The following is a 24,573-nucleotide window of genomic DNA, read 5'->3' on the forward strand; positions in this document are numbered from 1 at the left end:
CAGCGTATGACTTGCTAATCAAAATCCACACAGAGACATACGGGGTCAGGACCATGTGAGATGGGGGTACAGATTAGATGTAGGTTGCCACAAGCTAAGGAATACCGAGGACTGTTGTTACTAACAACTTTTGCCAGAAAAGCATGCGCAAGTTCTCTCCCAAAGGGATTGTCCTGCTAACACCTCAATTTGAGACTTCCTGAACTGTGATGAAATACATTTCTATTATTTTTAAACAATTAGTTTTGGCTTCATTGCTATGGAAGCCCTGGAAAGAACAGACTTCTTAGTGGACATTATAGTTTGTGAGTACCCTGGCTTTCTCTTGGTCTTACAAAGACCTTCTTCTGTATATGCACTAAAAAGAAGTTTGCCTCCCTTATCATGAGCTCTGCTTTCTTTGTTCGTTGGCCACATCCACCCTCTAGCTGTTGTTTGTTTTGTTTTTCCATCTTTATCAGCTATAATTCATAAAACTGTTATAATGTCAAGGTATAAAAATTGATGTTTATATTTGTATTATAAAATTATTTTCACAATCAAGCTAATTGACACGTCCATCACTTCACATGTATACTTTGTGTATAAGCATGCATGTGTGTGTTTTGAGAATAGTTGAAAATCAATTCTTTTAGCAAATTTTAAGTATGAATATATAATGACTGTTCAGTACAATATAATTAGGTCTCCAATCTGTAATCATCTTAGATCTGAAAGTTTCTTTCCTTTGACCAACATCTCCATATTTTTGAAAGATATTTGAAAAGTTCAGCTTCAGCTGGCAAAGTCAAATTCTTATTTATTATTGTTAAGGGGAAAACTCTGCTAGAAGAATATTAAGTACAAAACACATTTTATTGTAGAGAAATAAAGCATGTGTGTATTTTTAGTTAGAAATTATGCTTATTATCTCCATCCATCTGTCTTTCAATAAAATTTCAGATTGAAGAGGATTATGCCTTTTAAGCTGCTTTATACACATTTGTTCAAATACACAGCGAGCCTTTTAATTAGACCATTTGACCATTTTATATGCAAATAACTAATACCATTAAGTGTATCTGGGTCTCCTTCTGTTGTTGCCATGATGTGTCAGAGATGTGCTGACCCTCTTCAAACAGGGTTAATGAGAGAGCACGCACGTGGGTGTGTGAGCCTGTGGTAGCTGCCAGCTGTAGATCTAAGATAAAGACGTGAGATTTTCCTGGCAGAGCTTTTTGTGTCCTAAACAAAACACATGCAATTATGAACAGTATATTTAGGGAGCCTGCCTTAAGGAAATGAATTCACAGTCTCTGTTCTTTATAGTAACAGCTCCTGAGTTCCTTTGTTGCCTTTCTCCACCGAGTGACTTAGCAAAGTATCTGTGGTTTTAATATGTAAGTAGGAATTTTAAACTAGGAATAGGCTGGGTGTCTAACAAGACAACTTTCTTTTTATTGTATTTATGTATTTATATCTTTGTGTGTGTGTGAGTGGGAGTTTGTTCTCTCTTTTCACCATCTGAGTCCTGGAGAATTGAACTCAGAGTGTCAGGCTTGGAGGCAAGCATGTTTATCATCTGAGCCATTTTATCAGCCAGATAATAAAATAACTTCCTAAAAATAAAATAAAATAACTTCCTAAAATAACTTAAATGTCTTAAAATACTGACTTTTACTATATGTACATTTGTGCTAACTCTATAACACTTAACACAAACTAATATACAAATAAAAAATGTTTTGTAATGATCATGTGCCAGATAGTAGGTATGATGGAGAAAGAAGAAATTCACAGTCCTGTATTTAAGGAATAGAAGCCTAAAAGGAAAATATGCTTTCAAGAACCAACCCAAGTATAAAAACAGACCTTGGAGCGTGGGAATGTGGGTAAACTAAGAAGGGGCACTGTGTGGGTTCCTGGGTCTAGACCATAAATCACCACCAATTCAATGGTTTGAAGCAACAGAAATTAATTCATTCTTAGTCCAGAAGCTACAAGTTGAATACCGAGTCCCCAGGAAGGTCATGCAACCTAAAGGCTGTAAGGAGGGATGCTTCCCTGCCTCTTCTGATTTCTGATGTTTCTGGACATTTCTTGGCCAGTGGCAAAGATGAACCTTCAGTCTCTCACTCCATCTTTATGAAATCTCTCTGCCTCTCTCTCTGTCTTTTTCTTTTCTGTTTCTTAATAGCGAATGTGCCATTGGATTCAGTGCTCATCTTTATCCAGGATTTCCTCATGAAAGTTCTTAATTCAGTATTATATTACTTGTAATGATCTATTTTTTTTTCCAAATAGAGTATATTCAGGGGTTCAAGATGGAGACATTACTGGTGAGCAAGATTCAGTTCCCCGAGTTCTGAAGAGAAGGTGTCATGTCTGTTATGGAGCACATTTGAAGAGAGAAAGGAGACAGGGTGTTAGTTAACTTTATGGATCACTGTATGATGCCAAGCAGAGCAAACTATGACCCTGGGATTAGTAATGGACTAACTCATAAAAATGTTGTGTGGGCAGGTACACACAGTAGTCTAGATATCAAGAGAAGACCCGGATGGAAGAATGAGTAAGTTTACCAAAGACGATGTATAAGGACCAAAAGACAAAAACAAGCTCTAGAAACTGGTGATTTCTGCTGAACTCTCTGAAGAAGACCATAAGTGACAATTTTAGGAAAAACCAACCAACCAAACAAACAAACAAACAAAAAGGGAGGAAGTATCAGAGAAGGATGGCATACAAATTAAGAGAGATAATCTTTAAGAAATCAAATCAAGCCAATGTGCCACAGAGCCATAGAATATTAAAAAAGAGAGGAAGGAAGGAAGAGAGAGAGAGAGAGGGAGGGAGGGAGGGAGGGGGGAGGGAGGAAGGAAGGAAGGAAGGAAGGGAGGAAGGAAGGAAGGAAGGAAGAAAAGAATTCAGATCAAAACCAAATGCAGCTTCAGGTGAAGTAGAGACAGGGGGTGGTGGTGCACACCTTTCCCAGCACTTGGGAAGCAGAGTCAGGTGGATCTCTGTGAGTTGGAGACCAGCTTGGTCTACAAAGAAACCATGTCTCAGAAAACAAAACAAAACAAAACAAAAGAACAAAAACAAAAAAGGTGGGGGGTTTTGTTTTATTTCTATTTTTATTATTTTTTTTTGTGACATTTGTATAGCTTGATCTACTTGTGGGACTCCTAGTGGTGGGCTTAGTACCTGTCCCTAATGCTTTAGCTGGTTTTCAGGAACCTAGTCCTCATACTGAGTTGCCTTGCCCAGCCTTGATACAAAGGGAGGAGCTTAGTCCTACCCCAACTTGATATGCTATGCTTTGTTGGCACCCATGGGAGGCCTGCCCCTTTCTGAACAAAAACAGAAAAGGAATGGATGGGGGGTGGAGGGGGAGGTGGGGAGGAGGGAATTGGTAGAGAGGAGGGAGGGGAAACTGCAGTTGGAATGTAAAATAAATGAATAAATTTAATTACTACTACTACTACTACTACTACTAAAAAGAAATCAGATCAAAACTAAATGCAGGTTAAGTAGTATAAAGAATGGATTTTAGCTGTTTGATCTTTGACAAAAGCAATTTCAGAAGTTAGAAATTCAATTGTGGATGCATGAACATGACAAAAAAAAAAAATTTAACAGACTTTTCAAAGATGTCCCCTACCGGACGGTGAAAACATACAAGTTAAGGCAGTATCCATGTAAATCGTTCAAGTTGTAACTTCTGGCTTTTATGATTGATTGAGAGGCCCAAGACACTCAGGAAAACGTCTCTTTGGATTTGTGGTCTTTTCCTGAGCTACTAGTGTGTGATATGTGGTGATGCCTCCTTGAAGACACAGCAGCCATGAGCCACAGCTCCCAGACAGGCACAGGACTAAGATGGAAGGCTGTAGTGATTCTACTGAATACTTGGGAGAGGACATTACCTGCATTTTCATTTAACAATATTGTCAACCCACACTGGGTAGAGTCACCCCACTGTAGCCCCCACTTTGTGTCAAGGAGCTTTGTACATTCTCCCTTCATAGTGCCCAACATATATGTTTCAGAGACACATACAGTACTTAAACAGTTGTATGCAACCTCCAACCTTTGAGCCACAGAGACTAACATACTTCAAGATCTTTAGAGTTTCTGTGTTGGGTGGAGTCTTACATTCTTGACATCTCTGCTCATCACAGATATCTTGTCACATCCCCAGTGTGAGAACACAATTTCCCAACTCTGATCCCCTCTCTGACCTTTGACTTAATGCTTTCTAGCCATCTCATTGACTCTTCTAGAATGCAGTAGTCAAGAATATATAGCATGAGACATAGAGAGATGGATCAGAGATTATAAGCACTGGCTGCTATCCCACAAGATCCGGGGTAGTTCGTAACCATCTGTAACTCCAGTTCAAAGAAAACTGACACATCTTCTTCTGACCTTTGTGGGTACTGCACACATGTGGGATACATGCACACATGCAAGCCAGCACTCATACACATGAATAAAAATGGATAAATCTGTTTTGAAATATATGTAAATATATGGCGTAGATGTGATACTGTCTTGTGTGAGATGCATTAACCATACAAGGATACTTTATGTTCACATGCAAACAAGCTATAAAATTATATTGTACTTCTAAGTCATTATTGGTTCTCATATTTACAGTACTGTAAGCTGGTTTTCTTATCATATGAAATATTCCAATGGCTATTATTTTATCTTTCAAACATTTGTCCAAGGGTCAAGGTATGCAGTTGATAAACCACAAATTTGGTTTTCCAGCTCCAGGTGAAGAATGGCTCAACACTTTTGTGTCTTATTCACGTTTTTGTCATTTGTAATTCCTCCTGAACGTTCTTGAGTTAGTAACAATGATGACCACGTATAGGTTTATTCACATCAACTGCTTTATTTTAATTGAGGAGAGGTATGTTTAAGCATGATTTTAATTAATCACAGTCATTAGTAAGTTTTGAGTAGTTTTGTTAGCTTTATGGGGTGAGATCACCCCATAAATGAAGTGCCTTTATTTTTACAAACTAAACCATTTTGCATTATTCACCTTGACAAGTTAAGCTTTAAAAAAAATCAGGCAAAATTAAAGATCTTATTTAAGGTCAATATTTTTATGCCATATATTTAAATTTAAATATTAATGGCTTGGATAGGATTCTTAGGGGATTTATATAAGTTATTATTTTTGAAATATTTGATGGCAGACTTGAAAGGCAGGACTTTAAAGTATGTAAGTTTATACAAATTTAAGTTGTAGAGTGTACAAAATCTGACTGTCTGTGTCGTATTTATAAGTGACATGTATTAGACTCTATAACCTAAGATTACTACCAACAGGTCAATAGCTAAACATAGCCTTTATGTTGGCACAAAAACCATACAATATTACAATTTTTTTTCTTTAGTCTGCCTAACTGCTATTTTGACATCATGTTAAATTGGGAAATGAGTTTAATTTATTTGTCTATTCTTTCAGTATTTCTATTCACAAACTACATATATGTGACTAATTAGAATTTCAAAAGCCCTTCACCCGAGAGCGATAAAGGCTCCTCTATGAAACCTTTATTCCGGCCCTGCTCATTCTGTGCCCATCAGTTTCTCTGTCTCACATTTAAAGATGTAATTAAGTGTTATTTCCTGCATGCTGCAATTAGACAACTCCCTTCACATAAATGTAGCTCTCTGCAGAGAATATGCTTTGAAATTTTGTAAAAAAAAAATAATAACTATTGTCTCTTAAAAAATAGGAATTCTCCATGTACAATGGGTTGGAAAATGAGGCACTGTCGGTGTGAGGCTGAAGCCGTGTTGATCACATTAGATGGGGGTGCTTTTATAAAAACAAGGCCAGGGAAAATGAAACCTGGGGCTTCATAGTTTATTGTCAGCCTAACATTTTACAATGGCGATAATTAATGTATTATAACTTCAAAGCCCAGTCCATGTGCATGTGTGTGCACACTTGTGGATATGATTTGTTAAGGCGCTCTGACAATGACGAATTGAATGGCTATTTCGATTTCCACTGGACTTAGCTTCTAAGTAGTATGTTTTCATAAAGAAAAAGATAGTCAGGGTTTAGAGGAAGGTAATTTTTGCTGTTGTGTTAGTCTACCTCCTGATACTAGTACAAAAATCTGACCAGGATAACTTTACCTCCTGATACTAGTACAAAAATCTGACCAGGATAACTTTAAAAAGAAAACAGGATTACCTAGCTTGAAGTTCTACAAGTCCAAAGGCAGAAGCTGGACTCCAGTGAGAACCTCATAGTGGATGGTTCACAATGGTAAGACCTTGGAATAGAAAAGAGAGATCATATCTCCAGATGCAAAGCAAGAGAAGTGCTCAGGGATCAAACATATTCCCCGACATTTGCTTTATCCAGAAAGAGAACCAAGGGTCTCTACTTTAATCCCTTCCAAAGGTGATACCCCAAAACCTGAGCAATTCCCAGTTTAACTCCACCTAAGGTCCACACTTCCAGCAGTACCATGCAAATGACCAGTCTCCAGCACACAAACCCTTAAGGAACATGACATCACAGGCATGCCAGGTCCATGCTTCTACCCAGAATTCATCTTGCCCTTCTCCCACTGTATGCTGCTGATTCCATTTTTTTCTCCGAATCCCTTTCCTTTCTCTCTTTTGTCCTGTGTTTTTCTTTCTCTGATTTAAAGTTTCCATGCATTATAAATTCTTATGCAACATTAATTCTTATAAAAATAAATTTCCAATTCAATGGTGTTAATTACTGTACTTTTCACTGTATCCAATACCTAATAAACAATTTCAGGGAGAAAGAGTGTATTTTGGCCCACAGTTTGAGGTGTGAGAACAGTGTTGACTCCTGACTGTGGTGACAGGACCGTGAGGCTCCTTGCTCACATCTAGGCAGACCAGGAAGCAGAAGTGAGACAGGAATTGTGGTCAGTCTATAATACACAAGTCCAGTTCCCCAGAAATCCACTTTCTCCAGCTCAGCCCCTACTTCTGAAATTTCCACAGCCTCTCCAACCAGTATGACTAGCTAGGGACCAAATGTTCAAACACAGGACCTTATGGAGAACATTTTATATCCAAACCATAAGATCAATCATTTATTATTTGATAATTAATTAATCAAGATATCCCTGTCAATTAATCATGTAGATTTAAGCAAATCCACACTACTATATAGATCTCATCTTTCTAACCACAAACGTTGACCCTTAACACTAACTGCAATAGTGAGAGTTCAAGTAAAATGTGCATCCAGCTGGGAATGGCACGGGAGGATCCTGTGTTATTTACTTTTCCTTGTTGCTGTGATAGAACTCCCGAGAAAAGCAATTCAATTGGCACCAGAGAGATGGCTCAGTAGTTAAGAGCACTGGCTACTCTTGCAGAGGACCTTGGTTCAGTTCCTCGAACCCACATGGTGGCTCAACCATCTGTAACTCTAGTTCCAGGGGACCCAATGCCATCTTCTGACCTCCATGGGCACTGGACCTATGTATGGCACATGTACATACATGTAGGCAAAACACTCAAGCACATAAAATAAAAATAAATCTTATTTTAAATAAACTTAAGAAAGGAAGGATTTATTTTAGCTCACGGTTCTTTCAAGGGTACAGCCCACCATGGTAGGTAAGTCATAGCTCAGGAATATGAAGTGGCTGATCATACGATATCTATAGTCAAGAAGCAGAGAGAAACTAATGCTGTGGCTCATCTAGCTTTCTTTATACACAGCCTAGAACCTTAGCCAGGAATAGTGTCATCTCCATCCTCTTCAGCTGAATCTTCCTGGGAAACCCTCTCAGACAGAGTGAGGTATGCTTCATGATCATGCTCAATCCAGCTAACAATGGAGATTAACTACCCCCATCTTAGCCCTGTGTGCAAGAGTCTGTAAATATGAAAGCTCAGCACAACACTTACTCTGTATTCTTAAACTATGGGGGGAGTGAAGGACCTTCCAAGAGAATAGAAGCGAGCAGAGTTTGCCTTTAAAGTTTCAAATGTGTATGTATGGTTATATTGTTCATGGAAGAACACTTGCTTTTCTTAATGCTATAATGGTCTGACTAATTGAATCACGATGCAATGTTTTTACTACTTAAAGAGTATAAGAGGAAGGAAATAATTCTACAGGCATGGCTTCCCAGGGGCTTGGCTGCTGTATCTGTGTGCTGTAAAACATCCCTCCTATCACTCTGATCTAAACTCCGTCTGTCCTCTGTGGTTAATTTCCGGTGAGTGCCCCTTCCATTTTACTGGCACAATTCCATCTTTCAACTCTGTCAAGATTTTAAACTCCTCTTTCCATCTTTGCTCTCAAGAGTGTCAATAGATTGTGTAAGCACTTCCATTTTCTCAGCTAACATCACCCATCTGTCTTCTTTGGGTTTTGTCTTTGTATTTTAAGGAAACATCTGATTGGTGGTGTACATGTTTCTTCAGATTCTCACCTAAGTGATCTCCAATTTCTGACCCTTTTGTAAGATCTAGTGACCATCATCATGTCGTCCTCAACAAACAATCATTCTAACCTTATTCAATCACAGCCTTTTCCAAACACAACTTCCTCCATACATGACTTCACTCCACCCTTCTCTACATCTTAACTTCCATGAGCAAATAGATTTCCATTTTCTTAAAGACTGGATTTCGTATCCAACCATTTCTGAAATAATATCCATAGCTGTGATTTACACTCTGATATGAGTTAGAAGTTTAGTTTGGTGTGAGCCACTGGGAGAGGACTGATTCTGATGTGTACCTTCCTGAATGCAGCCCTGCCTCATGCCTCCCTGTGTGTTTACATTTCTCTTCCCTGTTTTCCCCTTTAAGTCTGTGTTAACCTCAATAAAGAATGGAACCTATTCAGGTTTTAGATAGCTACCTGCAGTCTCAGCATTTAAATAACTTTTTGTCAAGTCTGACCTCCAGTAAATAGCTCTCCTGGGCTTCATAAATGTCCTTAAAGTGACGGGGCCAATCAGAAATGTTAACATTTTCTTCACACAGGACTGAAAACTGTCAGGTTCCTTCTTCCTCCATTATATACTGCTTGCTGTGAAAGCACAGTGCTATTACCTTTGTATTTCTGCACATTCAAAGGGAAATCTCAGAGCCCTGGGCTTGGACAATGCCCATAAGCATAAGCATGGAGCTCCCAGCCCCAGCACTGTGGCTACAGGGCAAGCTGAAGCCAAGCCTGTGCCTTTAGTGTGGTGTCCATGACACAAGTTGGGGGCACAGAACTACCTCAGATTACTGTATTCTGTTGGCAACAACAGGTGGACTGCAGGAAACCCAGAACATTCTAGTGAGAACCCAACTCAATAGCTGATAACCAAGGTAGATCATCAGAGTGACTATCCAGGACTGAATCGAACATTCTCCTCACTCTGGTCCTGTCACTGAACATAAAGAAATCTGTTCCAAATATGAAGCATTTTCTCATAAACAGAGGATAACTTGATTTAGGGTTTTTTTTTTTTTCAGATTGATAGTGGAATGTTGAGTCCTTTTGCAATTGATAAAGCATTTGCCACCAGTATATTTTCTTGATGTTGTTTCTTACTTATGTGATCTGTTTTCGGTCCCCGTATCCCTATTTCTTTGCCTTATTTTAAAGTTAATTACATACTTTAGTCTCCCATCCTATCTCTCCTGTGTTTTGTTTGTTTTGTTTTTGCTGTCCTGTATTGGAGTGAGAATTTTGTTCCTTGAGATGAGACAATATGCATCTTGGCCACTCACTCCCATTAAATCATATTATTAAAGTGATAGTCTAGACTATAAAAGTGTGTAATTCTATTTCATTTCTGCCCTTTGTTCTTTGGCGTTGATCTTATTTTATGCACCAGAAAAGAACAAAAATGTTAATTTTGCTTCATTGTTCATTATTTTTTTATGTAGAAAAGAACATAGGTAGAAAATTATAAGGCAGTAAGTACATGATAATTTTCAAAATATATAAATGCTTTGTATATGTGTGTTCTGTGTTTATGTATATGTATATTGTGTGTTCATGTACATCCATGTGGCGACAAGAGACCAATGTTGGATTTTTTCCTCTGTTACTCTTTGCCTATTTTTTTAAACAGGGTCTCTCACTGAATTTTGAGCTTACCAATTCAGCTACACTGGCTGGCTAGCAAGCTCTGGGGACCTACCTGTTCCAACTCCTCCACAGGGATACAAATGCACACAGCCATTCTAGGGTTAAATGTGTGCTCTGGGGAGCTACACTCAAGTCATCACACTTACATTGCAAACAGTTCAACCACCAAGCCATTTCCCCTGCCCCTTAGTAAGAGAGTTTTCATATTTACCCAAAAACGTATCCATTTGTCTGTTCTTCTCTTGTTTTCATGCTTTCAAATAAATCCAAGAATCATTTTACTCAAAAACTCCACTTATCATCCTTTCATAGCACTTACCTCCTGGAAATGAACCCCCAACTCTTACCTTTATATTGGAAATATTTTGCTGAACGTAGAATTATGTGTTAATAGACTTTCATCTCTTATTCTTAGTAAATTCCAGTGTATTGTCTTAATGCAGCCAATGTCAGAGATGAAAAACCAGAAATCATTCTCAGAGTTCTACTCACAGATGCCAAAGGCGTAAGATGCGTTCGGAACTGGCACTAGAGGCAGCTATTGGCTATGAGTACCATAAACTGACCTTGGGTCCTCTAAAGAGTAGTATGTGTTCTTAGCTGATACACTGCCACTTCATCATTTCCACTGCATCTTTTTAAATGGACTTACGTGTAGCTAGAGTTTTCCTGCCTGGCCCATGGTCAGGACAAATCTCTCTCACCCGCCAGTCCCACAGCCGCTCAGACCCAACCAAGTAAACACAGAGACTTATATTGCTTACAAACTGTATGGCCGTGGCAGGCTTCTTGCTAACTGTTCTTACAGCTTAAATTAATCCATTTCTATAAATCTATACCTTGCCACATGGCTCATGGCTTACCGGCGTCTTCACATGATGCTTCTCATTGTGGCAGCTGGCAGTGTCTCTCTTGACTCAGCCTTCCACTTCCCAGCTTTATTCTCCTCCTTGTCCCGCCTATACTTCCTGCCTAGCCAATGGCCAATCAGTGTTTTATTTATTGACCAACCAGCAACACATTTGCCATACAGAACATCCCACAGCACTTACAATCTTTAAAATACAGATTCTTATATTTTTGGTTGTGAGCCTAGCAACCCAGTCACATAACCTTTGACTTACAGTCTGTCTTGCCTATGGGATATGCTAGAATTGGTGCCTAACCCAATAGTCAGCAGAGAGGCTTCATCCAGCAACTGATGGAAACAGATGCAGAGATCCACAGCCAAACATTAGGCTGAGCTCATAGAATCCTATTGTAGAGAGGGAAGAAGGATTGTCAGAGTCAGAGGGGTCAAGGACACTACAAGAAAACCCACAGTATCAACTAACCTGGGCTCAGAGACTTAACTGACAACCAGAGAGCCTGCATGGGGCTGACTTAGGCCCTCTATACATATGTTACAGTTGTGTAGCTTGGTCCTCTTGGGGGACTTCTAACAGTGGGAGCAGAGGCTGCCTCTGAATCTTTTACTGGCTTTTAGAATCCTATTCCTCACACTGGGTTGCCTTGCCCAGTTTTTGTACAAGGGCAGGTGCTTAGTCTTACTGCAACTTGATATGACATATTTTGTTGATATCCATGGGAGGAATGGATGGGGTGGAGCAGAGGGGAAGGGAGGAGGAGGGCCTGGGAGAAGAGGAGCGAGGGGAAAGTGTGGTCAGTAAATAAAGTAAATAAATCAATATTTAAAATATAGATTATTGTCCAATAACTCTACCATTTTGATGATGGATGGATTGATTGCCTTCTGTTATTCATTGTCCATTTAAGAAGCACATTATTCTACTTCTTTGTGTCTTATTTTGATTGTCTACCAGTCTTTATAGTATAAACACAGTAGTAATTAGAATTTACCCCTAGAAAAAAGGCTTACCTCTTTCTCTCCCAAGATGCTAATATGTGTATGTTGGGGCGGGGGTTGGGGGAAGAGGAAGGCTGAGCCAAACTAACATGCAGTGTACCTGGATTCGAGCTTCACCTGAGCTGCAGGTGGATTTGCCTCACCAATGGTTTAAGATCTATTGAGGAAGGAAAAAGGGACTTTCCTTTTAGCAAGAAAGATTGGCAATGCTCCAGAGATGTCATCAATCTCAAATCCTAGCTGCCAACATATCTGAAACACAAGAGATCTCTCTTCTTCTCTGCCAAGGCCTAAGGACAGCTCACTATGCCTTTGGAGAGATGCAACCATGCATTTGATGACAGCCTGTCGATTACACTAGCCTGAATCCCTTGCCTCAGACATGAAGTGAAGGACTGTGGGAAAGAGTGGAAGGACAGGTACAAATTCTGCCTGTGTCTGTGGTAGCCAGGATTCTAACACACACACACACACACACACACACACACACACACACACACACGTGTGCACACACACATACACATGCACACACACATACACATGCACACACACACATACACATGCACGTGCACACACACACACACATACACATGCACATACACACACACACACACACACACACATACACATACACACGCACATACACACACACTTGCAGCCATTAAAGTTTCACCAGTTGAGCTGTTTATCCTTTCCTGTCCCTGTGATGACTTTCCCAGGAATGTCAAGAACTATAGAATTCCTCCCTAGAAAGAGGATTAACCCCATTAATATGTCATTTTGGTCTGGTCTTTAGTTCTCTAGTGGCTTAAATATATGATTGTGAGGCTTGTTTCTTGGGGCAGATATGTTTGCAAGGCCCGTGTGGGAACTATGATCGACCGTCAGGCCTTCTTCTAACATTCCCAGGATCTAGAGCAGAAGTAAAAACTAGAAACATTCATACACAAAATGTCTAAATATTTAAAAGTTACAAATCAGACTCACAGTCCATTAAGTCACATTATTTACCCTACTCTGATAAATGGGCCTTGATAATGATTTTTAAAGGACAAGTTCAAGTTGAAACTCTCTTAGTGTGGCAGCTGAGATAAAGAAGGCATCCAGACACTACCTCTCTTCCTCTCCCAGGTGCCTGCCCACTGGTCCTAGGATGATTCATGCCCTCAGCATTCACACAGCAGTGAGTCACCATCCCAAAGGCTTCCAACTGTGTATACAAGGGCCAGATCCACCTTGGAAGAAACCTGAAAGCATTCAGTACCTGATGAGCAGGAAGTCCTAAGTCCCACATCCTCAGAATAGAGTATGGAAGGAACCTCGGGCTCTTCTCTCTCAGCTTTGTGAGGAAGGACCAAGGCACACCAGTACAGTAATATGCTATACGAAGTATGAAACAAGAGTAAAGATCTCCCCTATCAGCTTCCCACCCTTGTCCAGGCTGGATCTAAGGGCAGTTCTGATGGAAATACAGTATTTTAGAGGTGGTTAGATAAGCTTCAGAGACAGGAAATATAGAAAGAAAGTAAAGGATGCTAAAGATGCCCCCCTGATCCTTTGTCACAGTTTATATAGCTATAGAAATAATAAGATGTGTAATCTCCCCTAAAAGCTTTAATATAGATGGGATACTGTTGACCAAGGGGAGCACAATGTATCTTCTGGAAATGTCACCAGATGAACATGAAAAGCAGAGCTCATATGTAAAAACAATTCAAGACAAAACTCACCTCAAATCTCAGACATACAGTGTGGTCCACATGTTAATGGTCATGACAATGGACAAGAAAAATGACTTCACTGAGGGATGTTTCATTGCCTACCAATCAAAAAGAAGCACAAAAGGAGCTGCCTGGACCATTTTAAGATAACTTTCCTCATCTTGAGTTTGTTGTGGTCTATTCAATAATTTGGGCAGAACTTCAGGGACAAAAAATGCATTTTTACTTTTTAAGATACATAGATTTTACAAGTGGAAGAATTATTCATAATTATATAAATTTGTAGATTTAATGCCCCAGAGATATGATGAAAGTGTTAACACAGAACCACAAGTAACTTCAGAATAAAATGATTTCTTTAATTGAATGTTGTGCTTCAACATGCCTGATACAGATAATTATACACCTTGTGGTGTTTAGTTTTGGTGTTAGCATTGAGTGTGCTCATGAAGAAATATGAAATATTATACTGCCACCCTCATTCACACACACACACACACACACACACACACACACACACACACACACCCCTGCTGGTTATATTTGGTGGAATCATTCTGGAGCAACATTTGAACATCAGTTCATTCCAAGCTCCTTTATTGAGACCATACTGAAGCCTAATGGCAGAGAATTGCAGCTGAAAGCTGAAATGGTGATGGGACACATTCAGTGCCACCCTGGCCCTCCCTAAGCAGCACTTACATTGACTTTCTGTGAGTTCACTGAGATAAATAAAAAGGGGGAAATGCAACACCCAGAACTATTGACATCTCTTAAATGAGAAAGAAATGGATAAACAATACTTGATTTAGCTATCAATGTGGACACATAGATGCCTGCAGAGGAAATGCCACCAAGAAGCAAGCCAAGGTCCCATGGAGAATCCTAGGAAGACACAATAACTGGAGGCAAAGGGATAGTTGAAGCTAGAGAAGGATCTGGGGACTCACAACAAGAGAGGTAGAAACGCAGAAATAAGAGGTGTGTGCCCAATACCTTGTGCAAGCCCATGTAGGCTGACAACTGTGCCTCAACCCCCTGTAGAAAACAAGTAGGGAGATGTTGTCTAGATTAACTCCAAGAGAGAGTCACAGACTCAGCAGTACTAGAAAGAACAGCAGCAGGTAGATGTGAGATGAGATCCTGGATGCTGGGCAGCCAGATGGGAATCTGAACCCTGAATAGGCACCAGATCCCCATCCTCTTCAGGACATCTTACTCAGTTCAGGTCCTAATAGTCCAGTACTCAGATGTACATCCAGAGCATCCTGAGAAAGTGTGTGGAGGTCATGTGTGTAGAACACCTGACTACCTAAAAGGGTAGAAATCAGTTGCTCCCAGGGACACCTTAGTGAAACAGCTCAGCATCATCTATTCAGTCTATGACATCATCCTGCCCTCCATAGTGTGTGGCTTAAGCAAAAGGAATAGTGGGTTTGGAGAAGTGTCTTAACACAAAGAGACTAGAGTAGGTAAATGAACAAAAAAAGAGTGAAATGTACAGATTTTGCCACAAACACACAGTCTAAAATTTGTTACTACAGATATTAGGAAGTAAAATGTGCCCATAAAACTAAACACAGTGTAGTGGAAAAGGAACACTTAGAGATTAAATTCTTAGAAATTAAAAGTATGTTTATAGAAATAACATATCCAACAGAAGAGAGATGAGAAAAAGAAGATGAATAAAAGGGGAGTTACTAGAAAATGGGGACAAGAGTTGCAATATCCAACTCAAAGCTGTTTAGTTCCAGGACAAAAGACAGGATGTGAGTTACGATTTGTTTTAAAAGTAAGTAAAATTTCCCAGAACTGGAATAATGAGCAAAACTTGCTTGAATTTCCAACACTCTAAGTGTGAGAATAAAAAAAAAAATGAGTGTTATACCAAGGCATGCTGTCATGAGCATTTTCTTGTTGAGGGGAAGAGATGGAGAAGGAGACAGAATGGGGAGGAAAATGGAAAGCTAATAAAATGGATCAAGTCAGCAACAAATGCCCTGAAATGGCTGAGATGGAAGTTGTTTAAACATCTTAAAGCTTAGTTACTATGTAGTATTTGTGAGGCACAGTGTCATCTCAATCATGATATAAATTATTTCATTTAGGTCTCATGTCATCACCCATTTGTCCTTTCCTCACACTGGAAGCATCCACAATCCTAGCTACTAGCTTTTTGAAATGTTCCATTAATTGTTGTCAACCACGGTTATCCTACTTTATTTCAAAATTATGCATTCTGTAAAGTAAACCAATAACGTAGAGAAGAGACTTGAAAATAATTTCAGGCATTCAAGTTCTCCACAAACTGGTCTCACCCTTGAGCATCTGCTGAAGAAGTTGAGTCTTGTCATTGTTAAATGATCCCTTTGAACAAAAGGCTCCACTACTAAGCAAGCAACAAGTTTGAAATATGCTCACAGCATGTGCTCATCTGGCAAAACCTGCTCCCAAATGAGCAGCTGGATGCGATGACAACACATCCGGTCTGCCTACCAACTGTCATTTTATTTAATCACAGGAAACATAATTGTCCTATTTCTACCCTGGATATGTCTTTAAACACTTCGATTAGAACCAGTTATTCACTTTGAGTATAAATGTGGACTGTGTATATGGCTATGAAAAATTATGCATGTTTAGAATGATGACATTATGTGTTTTAACTGTGCAGTAGAACAAATTTTTACTTTTGGGTTTTAAGAGGCATTAGATACGGTACGTGCTGGCAGAGTTCCAATATATGGCGTGTAAAAAGTGTATCTCTATGGCCAGGGTGAGGTCAGATCTTCCAGTTTCATCTAGAGATGAATATGATAACCATACTCAGCTAGGGCTGACGTTGGTCCCCCACAGGAAAAACACATCTCTATTCAGTGATCAAATACAATATCAACCCAGCTAAATGAAGCCTATTGTAAAGACTCTATTTTTCATTTTTATTTATGCACATGTGTGTATGTATGTGCATATGAGTACAACACACAGAGAGACGAGAAAAGGGCGTAGCAGCCTCTAGAGATGGTTGTGAGATGCACAACTTGAGCACTCAGAACTCAGGTCCTCTGCAAGAGCAATACTTGTTGTTAACCACTGAGCCACCTCTTCAGCCTCTAGAAAACATTTGAATACACTTGTACGTGCCACCTTTTCAGGACTGGAGTTATTTTCACATGACAGGCACCTGAAGGGGAGTCTTCTTCACTCAATCTTGACTGAAGATGTTTATTGATTATACAGTACACTGCTGTTTTCACTTCTGTTGTGTAGCTTCAAGTGTGTAACATGTTATTCCTGATATATGAATGGGTAGAGACATACATTTACTACAGTCAAGCAAATGAGGAAGGACACTGTCATCTCACGTGGCTGAAGTTCTCTCTTGATGAATTCCCAGCATATGAAACATTATTAACTACAGGTCTTGTGCTCTGTGCTAGATCTTTAACTTGTCAGACTACATAACACATGACTTTTGACCTACTATTTCATATCCCTGTCTACTCTCTTTTTACCCCTGTGACCATCATTTTGTTTTCTGTGGTTTGTTTTGTTGCTTGTTTTCTTAGATTTCTTATTTAGGTAGGATTTTTACAGTGCTTTTCTACTTGGCTTATTTTCTCAGCATAAAGTCCTCTAGATACATGTTGCCACATATGACAGGCTCTCCTCTTTGGGATGCAGAATACTACATGCAAGGAGTATGCTAGGATGCCCTTGTGAATTCCTTTGCTGATTCACACTGCAGCGGTTTTCCACATCTTCGCTTATGTGAGAAAGAGGCAATGATGGGCATGTAGGTACCTTTGTACATTCATAATTCCACTTCCTGGGGGTATAGTATATACTCCACACTGCAAGGCACACTATCAGTTGACTTGTGTTTAATAAGAACAAGCACAGCATGTCAATTCTCTGAACCCCTTCTGACTAGGGCTCCTGTTTTCTAATATTAGTTATGTAGGGCTTTTCTATTGTCTTGGGTAGTGTCTACCTCAATTACTTTTCTAGTAACTGCTATTCATAATTATTTTCTTTTCTTTGAGGAGAAAAACTTTATTCTTGTATTAATATTATGTGCCTTTTAAAATGCTAAAACATTATAAGTTGCATGATAAAATATGACATTGTGTATCAACTTACAGTTTCATTTTTTCTAAGACCAAAATATGTGGTTCTTATAAATAAATATGAACTTATATTAGCATAATAAATAAATAAGACTTGAGACCAACTGCAGCCAGGTGTGGCACCCCTGGTAGCACTTGTGAGACAGAAGCAGGCAGAGCTCTATGAACTTGATGCCACCCTGGTCAACATAGCGGGTCTCAGGCCAGCCAGGGCTACATACAAAGAATGGGTCTCAAAAAGAAATCAACCGCAAAGTTATTGCCTCTAAGTACCACCTCCACTGACTGTTTAAGGCAGCCCGGAATGGAAAAATTGGCCAAGTCAATTTGTTTTTGAGTGACCCGGATTTAGATATGCACAGACACATCATAGATCAGTGCAGACCTGAGCTTGAGCCACCATCCTCCACTACAAGGGAACCTCGAGTAGTACTTCCCCCTCGAAACTCTGCTGGTACATTCTATTCTAGAGAGTGGAGCAGAGATTAACTGCTTGTTCGTGATTAGTCCAGAGTATCTGATTTACCAGTTATGTGCCCAGTGTACTTTGGAAGTGAGCCCTGGAAGCAATTTTTCCAATCAATCCCCAGTCTCCTGTTAGGGCTTACGAAAGTGCAGAACAACATTTGCTCATGATAAAGACTCAGTTCCAGCCATTATAAATCTTATCAATTGCTTTGTGACGGTTCATGAAGAAAAAAATCATTTCATTGTGCTCACTTAATTCTGGGGCTCAGTTAGGACTCTGATGATTATGTCTGGGACTTCTAGGATGTGTGGAGATCAAACTGTAAGTGTGGATAAGGTTAGGAACTTTAGCTCACTCTTTTTATCATAATTCATCCAACTAAGTAACATTATACTCTGAATAGAAGTCAGTAGCAATTCAATTAGAAACAACACCCCTTTTCTCTTACTTTGTTTTACATCCACAAGACCAGCACAAGGAACCTTAATAAATGTGTCTGGTTAGTATTTGAAGTAATTCACATGCACACACTTATATAATGACTGGGGCTTGTGCACGGTGCTACACAATGAACAATACAATACACACTTCATGCAATCTCAGTTCATTGCTCAAGAAGAAGGATGCTTATCCTAGAATTATTAAGGAAAATGTAGGCACTGAAGAATTGCTCAGAAATTGAGTACTCACTACTCTTACAGAAGACCCAGATTCAGTTTCCAGCAATCATATGGCAGATTATAACCACCTGTAACTCCAGTTCCAGGGGACCCAATAACTTCTGGCCTCTGAAGGCACTGGACCTGAACATACTAAACCCACATACATGTAGAAAAACACTTATATACATAAAATTAAAATAAATAAAAAACATCTTTTTAGAAAAATACAAATAATTTTGTCTAAAAGTAGAGCTGACATATAGCCATTTTCCCACAGTCTGACATACAAACTGCTCAGGCAGCATTTCAGTTTAAACAGGTACCTCCTCAGCATCAGTTCTGCAGCAGTGTGCATCGAAAGCCATAGTGGATCCAGCTTTGTGCTGGCTGTGAGCCAGGGCTGGCTCCAAACCCCACACACTCTTCTTAACTCATGATGTACTCTGTGAAAGAAGAAAATCTGGGACAGAGATGGCTGCTCTGTGTGCCAGAGATGGCTGTTCTCTGTGCCAGGAAGTTATTTCCTTCTATTTATGTGTGAACTGGTTTATGAATTTTATAAATGTTAGTACACCATGGACACTCAAGGAATGGTTCTTGAAGCCCAAACGTGCTGTGTGATGGTGTGTATTTTCAACTATGGAAACAAAATGGAAAATTGGAGGTGCTCCTGTTTTGCCTGTACTTTCTCTTGTTAACGTTGAGGCTAAAGATTAAAGTATGCTTCCTTCTCCTTTTCCTCCTGTAAGGATTTTTGTTTGGGCATCTAGGAATGGAGTTAGATGAAATAGCAAGCAGTTGGCAGGCCACCAACATATATAGGCATCAAAATATGAGTGAAATAAATTCATACTGTGGTAAGCAGTCAAGCAGGTTTTCCCTCGAGACTTCTTAAAGTAAGCTTGCTCTAGATGTGGAAAAAGAAAACAAAAAACAACAAACAAACAAACAAACGAGATTCAAAACCAATGAAGTTAGAAAGTTGTCCTCTGGGGTCAAGCACTTACCACTGAAAATGTCTGAGATATCCCTGTGAGTCCCAAGGAACAGCTCCAGCCACATCACCACTGTGAACCCAGCCAGCTGGCAGGTGCCGAAAATTGGCAAGGTTTCATCCTGTGGTATGTCTGACCACCAAAGTTGTTACATGTAGTACATACACTACTCTGAACATACAGAAGCATGTTTTCAGTAACAGACATTTGGATCCCAGGGACCGATAAATGAATGCTAAGCACAGGCTATTGGTGTGTTAAAGAGACGTGCCCATTCAGAATCCTTGTCAGGCTCTGTTTGATGAGTTGTGTCTTCTGCATAGCTTTTCTGTTCACCCTCCAGGCTGATTAAAAAAAATGGTTTGTTTGTTTGTTTTGTTGGTTGGTTAGTTGGTTTTTTTTTTTTTTTTTTATCAACGTGACAACATGCTAACGTATCAAGGAAGAAGAAATGTCAATTGGGGAATTTTCACCATTGGCTTAGCTTGTAGGCAAATCTGTGGGGCATTTTCTTGATTAGGGATTGATGAGGAAGGACCTAACACTTGGGGGCAGTGCCATCCCAGTGTAATTGGCCCTAGGCTGAATAAGAAAGCAAGCAGAGCAAACCGTGGGGAGCAAGCCGGTAAGCAGCACCCCTCCATGGCCTCTGCCTCCAGGTTTCTGCTTGAGCTCCTGCCTTGACTTCCCTCAAAAATAGATTCTGATCAGGTCAAGTGAGCCAATCAATCCTTTCCTCACCAGAATGGTTTGGGCCATAGTGTTTATCACAGCACTAGAAAGCAAAAGCAAAACCGGACACTTAGTTTACCTTCACATACACACAAACAGACACACAGACACACACACACTCACAAACACACAACACACACACATATACACACACTCACACAACACACACACACACACACACACAGACAACACTCACAAACACAACACATGCACACAAACACACACACTTCTTTCGCAGCCTGTGCTAAATTTTTGTAAGACAACCCTGAGAAAAGAAAGCTTCCTGGGAAAAAGAAGTGTTTCTTCCATGTTCTCCTGCAGCTTGGAGTATGGAACAAAAGCCAGCTAAAGTCAGGTCCCCACAATTCCTATAAGCACTTATTTCTCAGGAACCCCCCCCCTCCATTGGCCAGTTGTCCTCAGGACACTGTGAAGTGGCATTCGTGGCTCTTCTTTTTCTAGTGAGTCCCAAACAAGGTTTATTCAATATTTGATAATAGTTCTGCTGTCTTGCTGGTTTACTGTAGCCCTAGTCATTCTGCATAAAATGATAAACGGATAGAAAAAACAAAAAACAAAAACAAAAACATAAATATAAATGTTGAGCCTCAACAGAAATATTTTTAATGTCGCGACATAGTGGCTGAATTTTCCTCAAACTGAAATAAAAGTCCAGGAAAGTTCCTTGTTTGCGTTGTGTATCCCTAGGAAGCCATTTGCCAAGCTCGGGCTGCCTGGCTCTCTGCCTCTAGGAATGCCAATCAGAGGACATTCTTTTTCAGGCAGCCAAGTTTGGAAGTCAGTTGGTTTCTGGCCGTGAGGAGGGCGGGGGTGATGGCAGGGGAAGCCAGCGAGTCCTCAGCTGATCTTCAGCTTGCAAAGGTTTCTGGAATAGCCTTCAATGAAAGCAGTTCCTTTTACCAGGGAGGACACAGGTAAAAGGACAGCTGAGTAATTCAGCTTTAGAAGAGATGGGCGGAAGCTCCCCGGGAGGGAGGGGCGGAGGGAGACCTTTGAAAGCCTGCCATTGGTGAGTTTACCAAAGGCATCTGCCAGTGGGACTTCAGTGGAATGTGAAACCAAATCGTTTTCAAGTTAAAGATAGACACAGTGGATGCCAGAATCTGGAAGCCGGGTTTTTAAACTCCTGTCTCTCCCTAGAATTTCAGAGTTGGTTATGGTCTCAGGAGTAATTAGCAATTTGGCTAAAATCTGTTCTTCCCATGAGCGTGCTAGCAATCACGGTGCGCGCTAGGTGAAGCGGCTCTAAAAGGGTTGAAAAGCAGATCCTGTGCCTGATCCGGGTAAGTGAGAGCGCCGGGACTTGGAGGTGCATCTCTGGGAAGGTGGATATTGACTTTTGCTTTGTGGTTGGTATGAATGAAAAATCGTAGAGATTTCATTGTGTCTGGATGAAGCTGTTTTCCTTTCTGGAAGAAGGTGGCCTTAAGTATTTTGAGTAGCAGAAGGAAACCCAGTACTTGTGTGCTGCTGTTTTCAAGTTTTCATTTCAGAGTTGTAAGTTCAGTGAAGCCTGTAGCCTTGCTCTTTCCCGTTAACCCTTAAGCGCCCGAGGCTTATGGAGTTAGGAGTTATGGGTGGGAAGACACTGTGAGATGGAGCGCAGCTTCCCTGACATGGTACTGTTTTCAAATGTAGACAACGAATACAGAACATTTCAAAGGGAAAAAAAAGCGCGCGGCGGGCGTGTGGGGGGTGTTCTAACTAACGATTCTTTTCACGGTGCTCTAAGACCATTAGAAAGCACCCCATCTTTAAAGATGCGGCAGAGAAAAAGCAAGCAGCCTCTATCAAAGAAAACAATGTATTAATAGCAGTTGTTTGGGGCATTACATCATTAATTCTAAGCAGTTCCTCTCCAAACTAGCTGGTATCTGCTAAATGAATGGAGGGGTTCTGATTATAAAGAACTCCAGAGAAGAGGAATGGAGGGAGGGAGGGAGGGAGGGAGGGAGGGAGGGAGGGAGGGAGGGAGGGAGGGAGGGAGGGAGGGAGGGAGGGAGGGAAGGAGGGAAGGAGGGAGGGAGGGAGGGAAGGACGGACAGACAGACAGTCGTTAAATTTGCAGTTGCCATGTTGTGTTTTGGCTACGCAAATGTTTCATCCCAAGTGGAAGGGAAAACTTCAGTTCCTCACTCTTTGCCCATGTATAGGTTTTGTTTCTTGTTTGGTCAAGTGACCTCTCGCTCTCCTCTTAGCGACAGCTTTTCCAGACTCACACGACATTCCTTCTGAGTAAATATTGTCCATAATAGTCACAGAGTACATGGTGTGAATTGGATATGCTCCTTTATATGGGGAAAATCAGCATGCTGGCGCTCCCCTGACAGAACGCGGGGCTGGACAGTGGTTCAGTGTAACTGGCCTGGTTTTGCTCTGCCAAATAAACCAGACTGAAATGAAGTTGACTAAGGTAGATGCAAGCCGTGAGTGGTTTAATGTGGCTCCTTCACGCAACGTTGATAATAAGAAGTAATGTGGTGTGTTGCTCTCCTAAGCCAAAAGGTAGGCATTGTAACAACAGAGTTCAATTTATGACTGCTAAGCACAGGGACAAGGACAAAGAAAACGTGAAATTAGCAGAGCTCAGGACTGGTCTGTCCAGTCTTGTGGGCCCACTTATACCCCCTAGCTTCCCTCTCCTTTAAGGTCCCTGTGAAATAATGAGGCTAAGTGCCCAAGACCTGTCTGCAAGGAGGAACCAGATCCAAGTGTTTTAAAGCCATCCTCTATAGATTGGAAATGTATGCATTTTGTTAGAAATGCCTATCCTTCAAGGAGTTTAGGCAGTTTGTTAAATTGTACCTAATGTTTAGTAATTCTTATAATTAACACATTGGTCTACACAAATTGCAAGGAACTCTCCATTCCCTATGAGCAGACAGTACCTTAGCAATTTTTCCTAGTCCCATCAGGTGACCCGTAATATTGTCTGGGTGGCTGTGTCCTGAATGGCTGGCATTAGGAATGAAGCTGGTAGAAATTTGTGACTACATGAAGCAAAACACAGGACACACACAGACATGTGTGATTTTACATCTGGTTCGGGTATACCACTACTTAATGTTTGCTATATTGAGTTTTGGCTTTTGGTTTTCAATATGTAAAAAAAAAAAAAAGAAAGAAAGAAAAAGAAAAAATACCAAGTTCAAAATTCCACCATGTAAGAATTTTTAGCAATGTGGCTAATCGTGGCAGTACTGGCAAATACTGACAATGTTGATGAATGCAAATATGTGTCTCCCACTGTTGCATCACTGGATTTTCTTCCTCTGAACATGGTGAAGGTTGTTCTTTTGATATGTGTCTGCTAACTATAGCGCATGCGTTACTGGATATGTTTCTGTTATTACTGCCCACGCCATCTTCACTTGTGCTGTCTTGTCTTCTTAATACCTCGGATGGACACTTCTGCCTCAAGTTGAAAATGTGTCTTGAAAAATCACTCATGGAACCTGGCATGGTGGCACCAGCCTACAATCCCCGCATTTGGTGGTCAAAGTTAGGAGGCTCACTGCAAGTTTAAGTAGCTGAGGGTACTTCTATTTCCAAACGAATAAATGAATGGTAGGTTAAAAAAACATATCACTTGTAAGGGTATTCCAAGACCTAATTAGGATGGTGGTTTCCTGCAGAGAAGGAAGCAGGTGGCAGACTGGAACTACTTAGGGAAAGTACCCCTGGCGCCTCGAGCTCCCGCTGCGACAGAAGCCCGCTTGCAGGCAGTGTGAGCAGAGGTTCATTCTAGGTTCGCTCTGTCCCAGAGGAAGATACAGTCACTCCAGATCCCAGCATGCACTGGGCCAAAGACTTTGACATCTTGACGAAGTCTGTCAGGACGCCAGAAGGAACTGTGTTCTGCAAT

The 24,573-nt window shown here is 40.5% G+C and overlaps 1 protein-coding gene across 8 annotated transcripts in view; it reads left to right on the forward strand.

The window, feature by feature from the left end:
• Dtna (dystrobrevin alpha) overlaps window positions 1-24,573 on the forward strand; it is a 363,024-nt gene that overhangs the window by 77,260 nt on the left and 261,191 nt on the right. For 7 of the 8 annotated variants that reach the window (XM_059246652.1, XM_059246655.1, XM_059246661.1 and 4 more), the window contains exon 1: window positions 21,507-21,622. The exons of the other annotated variant lie outside the window; for it this stretch is intronic. The gene's annotated coding sequence lies outside the window, so the exon portion shown is untranslated. Of the gene's footprint in view, window positions 1-21,506; window positions 21,623-24,573 lie in introns of those variants that run through there. 8 annotated transcript variants of the gene reach the window in all.

Source organism: Peromyscus eremicus, chromosome 19 (assembly GCF_949786415.1).
Source record: "Peromyscus eremicus chromosome 19, PerEre_H2_v1, whole genome shotgun sequence".
NCBI classification, from domain to species: domain Eukaryota; kingdom Metazoa; phylum Chordata; class Mammalia; order Rodentia; family Cricetidae; genus Peromyscus; species Peromyscus eremicus.